This window comes from Symphalangus syndactylus, chromosome X, assembly GCF_028878055.3.
Source record: "Symphalangus syndactylus isolate Jambi chromosome X, NHGRI_mSymSyn1-v2.1_pri, whole genome shotgun sequence".
Classification (NCBI taxonomy): Eukaryota; Metazoa; Chordata; class Mammalia; order Primates; family Hylobatidae; genus Symphalangus; species Symphalangus syndactylus.
Genome location: NC_072447.2, coordinates 131,781,770 through 131,794,255, shown reverse-complemented (window position 1 = coordinate 131,794,255; position 12,486 = coordinate 131,781,770). Strand labels below are relative to the sequence as shown.

At 37.8% G+C, this 12,486-nt stretch overlaps 1 pseudogene; it reads right to left on the bottom strand.

The window, feature by feature from the left end:
• Nucleotides 1-624: 624 nt before the first annotated feature.
• On the bottom strand, nucleotides 625-12,148 carry LOC129475400 (keratin, type I cytoskeletal 18-like; annotated as a pseudogene).
• Between the last annotated feature and the right edge of the window lie 338 nt (nucleotides 12,149-12,486).

Genomic DNA, 12,486 nt, shown 5'->3' with positions numbered 1-12,486 from the left:
CATGAATCTTTAATAAAGAATAGAAAAATAAAAGTCCCTTTTGACCCCACCTGTCTCACTTCCACTCCTTTATCCTAGAGATAGAGATGGCCATTGAAAAGAGGATGGTTTGCATCTTCACTGATCTTATTTTATACATTTACCTGTATAGGTGAATATATGCACACATGTAACTAGGAAAACACCTAGAATATGAATCCTAGGTCAGAGAATATATATATGTGTGTGTGCATATATATATATATATATATATATATATATATCTCCAATGATCTCTGAACTTTTTATTATTTTTTTATTTTACTTTAAGTTTTGGGATACCTGTGCTAAACATGCAGGTTTGTTACATAGGTATACATCTGCCATGGTGGTTTGCTGCACCCATCAACCCATCATCTAGGTTTTAAGCCCCTCATGCATTAGGTATTTGTCCTAATGCTCTCCCTCCCCTTTCCCCCCACCCCCCGACAGGCCCCAGTGTGTGATGTTCCCCTCCCTGTGTCCATGTGTTCTCATTGTTCAACTCCCACTTAGGAGTGAGAAGATGTGGTATTTGGTATTCTGATCCTGTGTTAGTTTGCTGATGGTGTCCTGCTCCCCAAAGGATACCCTGTTTCTGCTGGCTCAATGTCTCAGAACTTTGGTTTCGTTGGCCTCAGACACCACTTTGTGGTCCACTGTCCTGCGGGTGGTGGTCTTTTGGATGGTTTGCATGAAGTTGCTGCTGTACAGGGCATTGCCAAGTTTGAAGTCCTTCCTTCTTCCCCCAGGTAGTGGTAGGTGGTGATCTCAGCCTCCAGCTTGACCTTGATGTTCAGCAGGGCCTCATACTCCTGGGCCTGGTGCTGCCCCTCTGCCCATGTCTGTGCTAGCTCAGACTCCAGGTGCAGCAGGACCCCATTGAGTTGCTTCATCTGCATGGTGTAGTGGGCTTCTGCTTCCCTCAGGCTGTTCTTCAAGCTGGCATTCAGATTTCTCATTGAGTCCAGGTCAATCTCCAAGGACTGGACTGTATGTCTTAGCTCTGTGAGTATCATCTCAGCAATTCCGATCTCAGCAGCCTGCTTGGTGACCACTGTGGTGCTCTCCTTAATCTGCTGGGACCAGTACATGTCCAGCTCCTCTGGGTTCTTCTGAGCCAGCTTGTCGTATTGGGCCCCGGTGTCTGTCTGATCTTGCAGAGGTCCTGAGATTTGGGGGCATTTAACTCCATGGTCAACCAAGAACTGGTAATCTGGGCTTTTAGGCCTTTTACTTCCTCTTCATGGTTCTTCATGAAGAGCAGCTCCTCCTTGAGAGCCTCGATCTCTGTCTCCAGCTGCAGCCAAGTGACACTGGTATCATCAGTGAGCTTGCGGAGCCCATGGATGTCGCTCTCCACAGACTGGCGCGTGGCCAGCTCTAGGTCATACTTGACTCTAAAGTCATCAACAGCAAGATGGACATTGTCAATCTGCAGAATGATGTGGGTGTTGTCCACAGAATTTGCAAAGATCTGGGCTCTCAGGTCCTCCTGGGTCTTGAAGTAATGTCCCCAGTCTCTGACCTGGGATCCCTTCTCCAGGTGATCCCGGATTTTGCTCTCCTGCTTCTGATTCTCTGACTCCAGGCCCCTCACTCTGTCCAGGTAGGAGGCCAGGCGGTTGTTCAGGCCTTGCATGGTCTCCTTCTCATTGTGGATGCCCCCCATTCCTACCAGACCCCTAGCCATCCCCACGGCCAGGCAACTAGACTGCAAGCTGCCCCGGAAGCTGGTGGAGGGGACACGGAGATCTGGGAACCCGAGGCCCCAGCACCTGCATAGACACTCGCTGTGCTGCTGACCGGCAGGGCGCCGCAGCTGGGCAGCTGGACTGAGCCCAGGGACTGGTAAATGATGGAGAAGGTGGTGGAGTGAGTGGTGAAGCTCACCCTGTCCAGGGAGGAGAGCGAGAGGAGAGGACTCAGGTTTTGCTGATCCAGAGGATATATTTTTAATGGTTATAAACACTGCCAAATTGTCTTCAAAAACACCATGACCAATTTGTACTATGTTGTTTAGAAGTGCCCGTTGCTCTGCATCATTACCAATATTGGACATTATTATTTTACATTTTCCAATCTGTTTTCTACTCTCCCCATTAATACTATAATAGGTTTTGTATAACATAACTAGTTTTGATGTCTGGTAGAGCATGTCCTCCTTTTGTATGATTTCTCACTTGTAGGATGAGACTAATAGCGGTATCTTCTTCATAGGGCTGTTATAAAATTTAGAAAGGTAAACAGGAGTCAGATCATGTGCTGTCTGACAGGGTTTAGTAAGGAGTTTGGATTTTATTCTGAGTCAGACAGGAATTCAAGGAAGGGTTTTAAACATGATGGTGTGATTTGCTATATGATTTAAAAGATGGCTCTGACTCAGAATTTTGGTGCTGATAAAGTTCAAAAGAGGCCCCATGTACTGGTTTGATGCCCCTTCTCTCAGAGTCTTTATACAGTGAAATCTCTGCTGGGGTCATCACAAAGAGAAATGGCAGGGAGTAAAGTTGGGTGATTTAACAAATAACAATACAGGATGCCCAGTTAAATTTGAATTTCATATAAATAGTGATTTTTTAAGGATAAATTCTCCCAAATAATACATGTGGTGCACTTTAACTAAAAAACAATTGTTCACCAGAAATTCAAATTTGACTGGGCACTCTGTGTTTTACCTGGCAAGTGGTTATTATATAAACTGTCATGGTTCCTTTTTTCTGCTTCATTTTAAACACAGATTCCATCATCTCTTTCTATTCTGAATTATTATTGGCTTTTCTCTCTTTCTCAGCATACTCCTTGAAGGCAAGGCTCATATCTAATTCATTCACTGCTTTGCTGAACACAATGCCTGCATGTAGTAGTTACTCAGTAAATATTTGTTGAGTAAAAATTAAGATCTTTAGAAATAAGAGGCAAGGATGACTTCAATAGCCAGTGTTTCAGTTTCCCTTCTGTATTTCAGTGTCAGAGTAATCTGCAAAGAATCTACTGAGAGATGATTTTAATTAGGGCATTTGGCAATCTATAGAACTTGGGATATTAAGAGGAACTGGTCCCCATTGATTAAACTTCCAGCAGGAGGATGACACCTATTAGCTTAAGAGCTCTATTAGTGAGGCTTCTCAGGCTGTGTGGGCTATTCCCTTCTCTGCAGCAGCACCGTTTACTCCCTGGTTGCCTCATTCTACTCTGCTTTTGTTTCCAGAGGGAGACAAAATCAAGTCTTTTGAGTATTGGACATCCAGCCTCTCTGTTCTTCACAGTTATTTGTCCAAACAGTTTCACCAAGAAGGGTAAAAGGAAACTTGCTGGAATCCGATTTTGTGGGTGTGTGTGTGTGAGGTGTTAAATTATTTGCCAGTAGATTTTTTTCTTTTTTTAAAAAAATAATCTCTGGGTCTTTACCCTATTTTTAAAAAAATCTTTTATTTTTACTTGATGTGTAATAATTGTACATATTTATGGGATGCAGAGTAATGTTTCCACATGCGCACACGATGTATCATTCATGGCAACATAGATTAACCTGGAGGACATTATGTAAAGTGAAATAACCCAAGTACAGAAAGATAAACAGCACATGTTCTCGCTCATCTGTGGGAGCTAAGAAACAATTTTGAGCTCGTGGAAGTAGGAAGTAGAATTGTGAATGTTAGAGAATGGGAATGGTAGAGAGGAGACGAGGATGGGGAGAGGTTGCTTATCAATAGTTTTATTGTTCAAGTGGAGTAAAAAAAAGTCGATTCTAATAACAGTGGCTGAACTATATTGGGAGGGAGCAAAATGAAAGTGATTTTTTTTTCCCCAGGAAAAGCAGTTAATGCTAAATTTCTTGCTTTTAAACCTGATGTCAGGGAGGAATGTGGCTGGAATATGGGGTTTTTATCTGACATTCTCATGCATCATAACATGTATGACACATGACGCCTGAGGTGGGTAATGTTGACAGGGAAAGAAAGTCAAAGGTTCAGGTCAAGTAAGAAGGGGTAAGGATTTATGGGTCAATTGTGTGTGTGTGCATGTGCGTGTGTGTGTGTGTGTGTGTGTGTGTGTGTACCAGCATCAGCACTAGCCAGAGTTTCATCTTCATATCCTTAGTTCCTCCATGAATTTTGGAACGTGCCCTTTAAAATTGGCTGTCTCTCTTTGGGATGAGCAGTTTGTACTTAATTTGAGACTGCCAGTAGCTAAATGTATCATCAAAACTGGGGTGCCTGATGTTTGAGCTGATGTCTTGACACGCATGTGCAGAAGGCATTCTATCTTTATTTTATGGAAATCACCAATCACTCTGATTATTTTGGTCCTTGTGTATTTTTAGATTTCTACATTGGTATCACCTTGGTCTTCCTGGTTTAGTTTTCCTCTATTTATATCTCTTGGATTGTTGGTGGCATCTTAAAAGAGAGGAAGATCCTTATTTGAAGTAGCACAGACTAAATACTGTGGAGTTTACTTTCAGTTTGGGTCCTGAATTTTCACAGCTAGTGATGCAGATAGATAGAGAGTTCTCTTTATGGTTTGTGGGTAACTGCTAAAAGACCCTGAATTGCCCACTTATACCACCCCCGCTTTCTAATATGAGCTTCGACATTTCACCTGTATCAATAAATTTCAAATAACACTGTAACTAGGCAAGGTGCTATCCCAAGTGTGAATCTCAGGTGTGATTGTTCTGGATTCTATGGATTAGGTGTCCCCTTCTGGATCACCTGTATAAAGGGAGCAAATAGAGAAGAATAAAGTAAATCTTTCAGGAATACTAGGAGAAATTTACTGCTGCACTATCACAGCAAGAAAATCTTATATACCTCCGCAAGTAAACGATAAATCAATCAGATAAAACTCAGTAAGGATACAGAAGATTTGAATAACAAAATTGACAAGCTTAACTTAGTGGACATATATAATTAGAATACTGTTCCCAACTAACAGAGAATAGAGATTCTTTTCAAGCATACAGCAAATAGATCATGTCTTATTCCATAAAACAAATTTTAACAAATATCTAAGAGTCAGTATCATACAGATTATATTCTGTAACCAAAATACCTTTAGATAAGAAATAAGTAACAAAAATGTAAATTCCCTTATATTTTGAAATTTAAAGCACATTGCTATTTAACTCATGAGTCAAAGAAGAAATTATACAAATTAAAATGTATCTAGTACTTAATGAAAAATTAGTGCATGCCTATGTATAGTGGGGGATTATAGATAAAATGATAAAAAGAAGTATATAGTAAAAATGCTTATAATACAAATTCTTAAAAGGCTGAAAACTAGTAAGTTAAATATCCAAATTAATAATTTTTAAAAAACATTATAACAAAAGCAAATATGGGATATGTAGAGAACAAATAAATGTACGAGTGAAAATTTAAAAGTTCCAGAGTTATATAAAGCAGTAGATTTCAATACTTATTCAATGTTATGATTACCTGGAAATTTTTTAAAAATATAAATGTTTAGGCCTCATCCCAGGCCATTACATCAGAACTTCTATGTATATGCCTTAACACATGGCTATGTTTTTTATTATACTTTAAGCTCTAGGTTACATGTGTACAATGTGCAGGTTTGTTACATATGTATACATGTGCCATGTTGGTGTGCTGCACCCATTAACTCGTCATTTACATTGGGTATATCTCCTAATGCTATCCCTCCTCTCTCCCCCCACCCCATGACAGGCCACGGTGTGCGATGTTCCCTATCCTGTGTCCAAGTGTTCTCGCTATTCAATTCCCACCTGTGAGCGAGAACATGCAGTGTTTGGTTTTCTGTCCTTGCGATAGTTTGCTCAGAATGATGGTTTCCAGCTTCATCCATGTCCCTACAAAGGACATGAATTCATCCTTTTTTATGGCTGCATAGTATTCCGTGGTGTATATGTGCCACATTTTCTTGACATTTGGGTTGGTTCCAAGTCTTTGCTATTGAGAACACAAGCAAAATGGCCAAACCTTTAGCTAGACAAACTAAGAAAAAAAGATTCAAATAAATAAAATCATAAAAGAAAGAGAAGACATTACAATTGATACTGCAGAATAATACACATACACACACACACACACACACACAATGGAGTATTTTTCAGTCTTACAAAATACAAATAAAATTCTGTGTTTTAAAACAACATGGATGGACTTGGAGGATGTTATGCTAAGTGAAATAAGCCAGACACAAAAAGACAAATACTGCATGATCTCACTTATATATGAAATATTGAAAAGTTCAACTAATAGAAGCAGAGAGTAGAATGGTGGTGACTAAAGATTAGCGGGTGGGAGAAATGGGGAGGTGTTAGTCAAAGGGTACAAAGTTTCAGTTTTGCAGGATGAATAAGTACTGGGGACTTAATAAATATTGATGTAACTGTAGTTAACAATACTGTATTGTATATCTGAAATCTGTTAAGAGAGTAGATCTTTTTTTAAAAAAAAGTTTTATTGACACATAATGAGTACACATTTATGGGGTACATGTGATGTTTTGTACATACATATAACGTGTAATGATGTGTGTAATAATGTGTAATTAGAGTATTTAAAATATCCATTGCCTTGAACATTTATAATTTCTTTGTGTTGGGAATATTTCAAATCTTCTTGCTATTTTGAAATATACAATAAATTGTTAACTATAGTCAGCCTACTGTTCTATCAAAACAGTATGGAGGTTTCTCAAAAAAAACGAAACATAGAACTACCATATGATCCAGCAATCACACTACTGGGCATTTATCCAAAGGAAAGGAAATTGTTATATCAAAGGGAAACCTGCACCCCTTTGTTTATTGCAGTGCTATTCACAATAGCCAAGATAGGGAATCAACCCAAGTGCCCATCAACAGATGAATGGACAAAGAAAATGTGGTATATATACACAATGGAATACCACTTAGCCATACAAAATAATGAAATCCTGTCATTTTCGGTAACATGGATGGAACTGGAAGTCATTATATTAAATGAAATAAGCCAGGCACAGAAAGACGAATACAACATGTTCTCACTTATGTGTAGGAGTTATAAAATTTGATCTCATGGAGGTAGACAGTAGAATGGTAGTTAGCTGAGGCTGGGGAGGGTTGGGGGAATGAAGAGAGATGGTTAATGGGTACAAACATACAGTTAGATAGAAGAAATAAGTTCTAGTGTCCTCAAGTGCTATTAGATAGTTATTTTATTTTTTTCCCCAGAGTTTATAATTGCTAGCTATGGGAGGTTTGGTTCAATGTGACTTACTTTGCCATTACTGGAAGTAAAACATGTACTATGTCTTTAATTATGAAAAGAATGAGCCACTGACTTTCTTGCCTGAAGAAGTTGAATGCAATTTAATTTTGAAAGTGAGGGCTGTCTACTTCAGTCAACATAGATAATACAAATAGGGATGAATTCTTTAGTTACCATAGGCAAAACATGTTTCATATGTAGATCTATACATTTAGAAAAGTGAAACATTAATTTAAATAAATCATGTTCTTACCGGAATGCCTTGATTTGAAATATGTGAGCTCTTATAACAAATTATTGGAATTGACTTTCCTCCACAGCATACAGTGTCTTAAACCATAGCATGTTCCCTTCAGCTACACTCTCAGCTGAAATAACTTTGCATGTGTGTGTACACACACATATGTATGTGTGAGGTATGCACATATAATATATAGAGATATATTTTCAAAGGAAAAGGTAATCTTATAACATCTCTTTGCAACATGCCTTTTTCATATAACAGCATAGTTTCCAAGTAATAGAACACATTTCTAACATGCAATTTTTTTTATTATACTTTAAGTTCTGGGATACATGTGCAGAACGTGCAGGTTTGTTACATAGTTATACACGTGCCATGGTGGTTTGCTGCACCCATCAACATGTCATCTACATTAGGTATTTCTCCTAATGCTATCCCTCCCCTAGATCCCCACCCCCTGACAGGCCCCGTTGTGTGATGTTCCCCTCCCTGTGTCCATGTGTTCTCATTGTTCGACTCCCACTTATGAGTGAGAACATGTGGTGTTTGGTTTTCTGTTCCCGTGTTAGTTTGCTGAGAATGATGATTTCCAGCTTCATCCTTGACCCTGCAAAGGACATGAATTCATTCTTTTTATGGCTGCATAGTATTCCATGGTGTATATGTGCCACATTTTCTTTATCCAGTTTATCATTGATGGGCGTTTGGGTTGGTTCCAAGTCTTTGCTATTGTGAATAGGGCTGCAATAAACATACGTGTGCATGTGTCTTTATAGCAGAATGATTTATAATCCTGTGGGTATATACCCAGTAATGGGATTGCTGGGTCAAATGGTATTTCTTGTTCTAGATCCTTGAGGAATCGCCACACTGTCTTCCACAATGGCTAAACTAATTTACTCTCCCACCAAGAGTGTAAATGTGTTCCTATTTCTTCACACCCTCTCAGCATCTGTTCTTTCCTGACTTTTTAATGATCGCCATTCTAACTGGCGTGAGATGGTATCTCATTGTGGTTTTGATTTGCGTTTCTCTAATGACCAGTGATGATTAGCTTTTTTTCAAATATTTGTTGGCCACATAAATGTCTTCTTTTGAGAAGTTCATATCCTTTGCCCACTTTTTGATAGGGATGTTTGATTTTTTCTTGTAAATTTAAGTTCCTTGTAGATTCTTGATATTAGCCCTTTGTCAGATGGATAGATTGCAGAGAGTAGATCTTAAATGTTCTCACCACTTGCAAAAAAAATGTTACTTTGTGAGGTGATAGATATGTTAAATTCGCTTGTTTGTGGTAATTATTTCACAATGTATATGCATGTTAAAACATTTTATGATGTTGTATACTTTAAACATATACAGTTTTTGTTTGTCAATTATACGTCAATAAAACTGGGGGAAAAATCACTGTTGATCATCAAAAGACATCTTCATGAAAACAAAATGATAAGCCATAAACCGGAGAATATATTTGCAACACACTACACTGACAAAACATGAGAAGCCAGAAATATAAATAATTGTCCTGAATTAAAAAAGAAAAGGACAAACATTTCAATAGAAAAATGGGCTAAAGACTTAGGGAGACACATCACAGGATAGGAAACACAAATGTCAAATAAAGGTATGAAGAGACCACAATAAGATACCAGTTCAAAATGAGATACAACCCTCTGAAATGGCTAAAATGAAATAGTCCGACACCATAAAATGGTAAGATTTTGGAGCTACTGTAACTCATACATTGCTGGTAAGAGTGTGAAGTATAAAATGACTTTAGAAACTTTTTTGACAGATTTTTCTCCCTCACTCAGCAGTTACCCTACTAAGTACTTATGCAAGAGAAATAAAAACATTTGTCCACACCAAGCTCTGTGTAAGAATGGTCCTAGCAGTTGTCTTAGCCCTTTTGGGCTGCTGTAAAAAATTACCACAGACTAGTTGGCTTAAACATAAAATATTAATTTCTCATAATTCTGGAGTCTGGAAATCAGAGATCACAGTGCCAGCATGATCAGATTCTGATGAGGACTCTTCTCTGTTGCACACTTCTGACTTCTTACTGTATCCTCACATACCCAAAAGAAAGCTAAACAGCTTCCTTGGGCATGTTTTTATGAGGACACTAATGCCGATCGTGAAGGCTCCACCCTCATGACCCAATTACCTCCTCCAAATCTCACCTCCTAATATTACCACATGGAGGGTTAAAATTACAACCAATGAATTTTGAGGGGACACAAATATTCAGTCCATAACAGCAGATTAATTAATAAAAACATCAAACTAGAAATAGTCCAGATATCCATTAATAGGAGAATAGACAAACTGTCTTCATACAATGGAATACTACTCATCACTAAAAGGTAAACTATCAATGATATATACGAGACATGGATAAATCTCAAAAATATAGTGAGTAAAAAAATGGCAGACATGAGAGCATATATACTGTATGATTTTATTCATACTAAGTTCTACAGTAGGCAAAACTAATCTATTGTAATAGAAGTCAGATCAGTGGTTACTTCTGGCCCCGGGTGCAGGGACTGGGGAGAGGATTCAAAAGGGACAAAAGGAAGCTTTTGGAGGCAATAGACTGTTTTATATCTGGATAGGGATCTGGGTCACACAGCTGTAAGCATTTGTCAAAAATGAAAGTACTTTACACTTAAGGGTCTGTGCATTTTACTGCATGTAAATTATTCCCCAATTTTAAAGTCTTATAAATGCTGAAAGTGATTATGTTGCAGAAATAAAAAAAAATCAAAAAGTTACTTGAGGCTTAGGATAAAAATTTCAGTGAAAGCATCATGCACAGATTTTTAAAAAACTGGATCTTAAACAACTTAGAAGAAAATATAATGTGACTCAAAAAATGGCTCTGGTTTTGGTGAAAAAAATAAGCCAATGACGTGAAGAGTTGAAATAAAATTATTTCATGAAAAAATGAATAAAAGCTCAGTCTCATTAGTCATCAGGAAAATAAAAACTATGTCCTCAATTAGACATCATTTTAAATCTACAGATTGGCAAACATATTTAAGCCTGATAATGTCAGTGTTGGTGAAGTTGTATAGCTATGAGTATCTTTTATATACTCATAAATATAAAAGTGTATATTGACACGGTTTTATTTGATAATAATTTGGTATTCATTAGTGATGTTGAAGATATGTATACCCTGTGATCCAATAATTCTACCATATATATTCTAGAAATACTACCACATATACTCTAGAAATACATGTTTAGTAGTTTTTCACCTCTCCCAGAATAAAAGCCCAAATTCTAACAATTACCTAAAAGGTTCTACAGAATCTATTCTGCCCACCTTCTCATTACCTGTCTGACTTCATGTCCTTTAACTCTCTTCTTTGCTTACTCGGCTCCAACCTCAGAACCTTCCCTGCTGTTTTCTTAACACTCCAGAAATGCTTCTATCTTAGGACTTGTGCATTTGTTGCTAATCTCTGAAACACTCTTCACCAAGAGGAGAATGACTTGCTCCCTCATCTACTTCAGGATTTTACTCAAATATCACTTTCTCAGTAAGCCTTACCCTGACCACTCTCTTTTAAAATTATACCCAGCTGATACTGCCTAACCCCTTTTCCTGCTCTAAATTTATCCATAGCACTTAGCACCATCTAATATGCTGTTTTCCCCCCACTGCAATATAAACTCCTTGAAGCCAGACATTTTTGTCTGCTGCATTACTACTGAAATCCATGGGCCCAGACTAGTTTCTGGTCCATTGTAAGAGCTCAATGACTCTCTACTGAATGAATGCTTGTATAACAGTATTGCTTTTTATAGTCTTTATTTTTAGAGCAGTTTTAGGTTCACAGAAAAACTGAACAGAAAGTACAGAGTTCCCATACACTCCATACACTCCGTCTCCACACATGCATAGCCTCTCCCACCACTAACATCCCTCACCAGAGTGGTACACTTGTTACCATTGACAAGCCTACATTGACACATCATTATCACCCGAAGTCCATAGTTTACATTAGGGTTTGCCCTTGATGTTGTACATTCTACGGGTTTCGATACTGTATAATGACATGTATCCTTCATTGTAGTATTATACAGAATTGTTTCACTGCCTTATAATTCCTCAATGCTCTGTTTATCCTTCCCTCCTCCAACAACATTGTTTTATTAGCAAACATCTGGAAACAACCCAAATGTCCATTGACAGGAGAATGGTAAATAAAACATGGTGTATTCACACAGTAAAATACTATACAGTTGTAAAAAAAAAGGATCAACTATGACAATGCATATCAGCATGAATGAATCTTACAAATGTAAGTAAAAACAGTCACATAAGAATGCATATGTGATTACATTTACATAAATTAAAACCTGTAAAACTTGAAATGTATTTTTAGGGCTGCATATGAATTTAGTAAAATTTTAAAGGAATGAAATGATGATCGACAAATTTTAGGATACTGACTACCTCAGTGTGGGGGTGGGGGGGTCAGAGAGGTCAAAAACCTTCTGTTATTGTGATCCCTGGAACTAACTGGGTTCCTGTTCCTTTAGGTTCTGGCTTTTTAACTGTTCCTTCCATTCCATAATACACTATTTCAATAAATTCTATTTCTTGCTTTAAATTAATCCTCATATTTGACATATATATTCTGCCTTTACATTTGCTACACAACCGGTATGGTGCAGTATTATCTGCTTCCGTATGTAAGATCTCAGAAAGAAAGGAAATACTCACTAAGGCATAAATCCTTTAATTTGTCTTTTAGTGGCCATTATGAATGGTAAAATTATTTGAAGTGAGATAGTTTTATCATATTTTCCCTTTATTTTTGGTCATTGAAACCATCCTACACCACTGCTTGAGTCCCCGGGGCAGTGCTAATAATTCAGGATAGTCTTTCAGTTAATTTAGTCTAATTTTGCAGGTGCTGTTAGAAAAAACCAGCTGGCTTGGATAAAATTGCCCTGTAG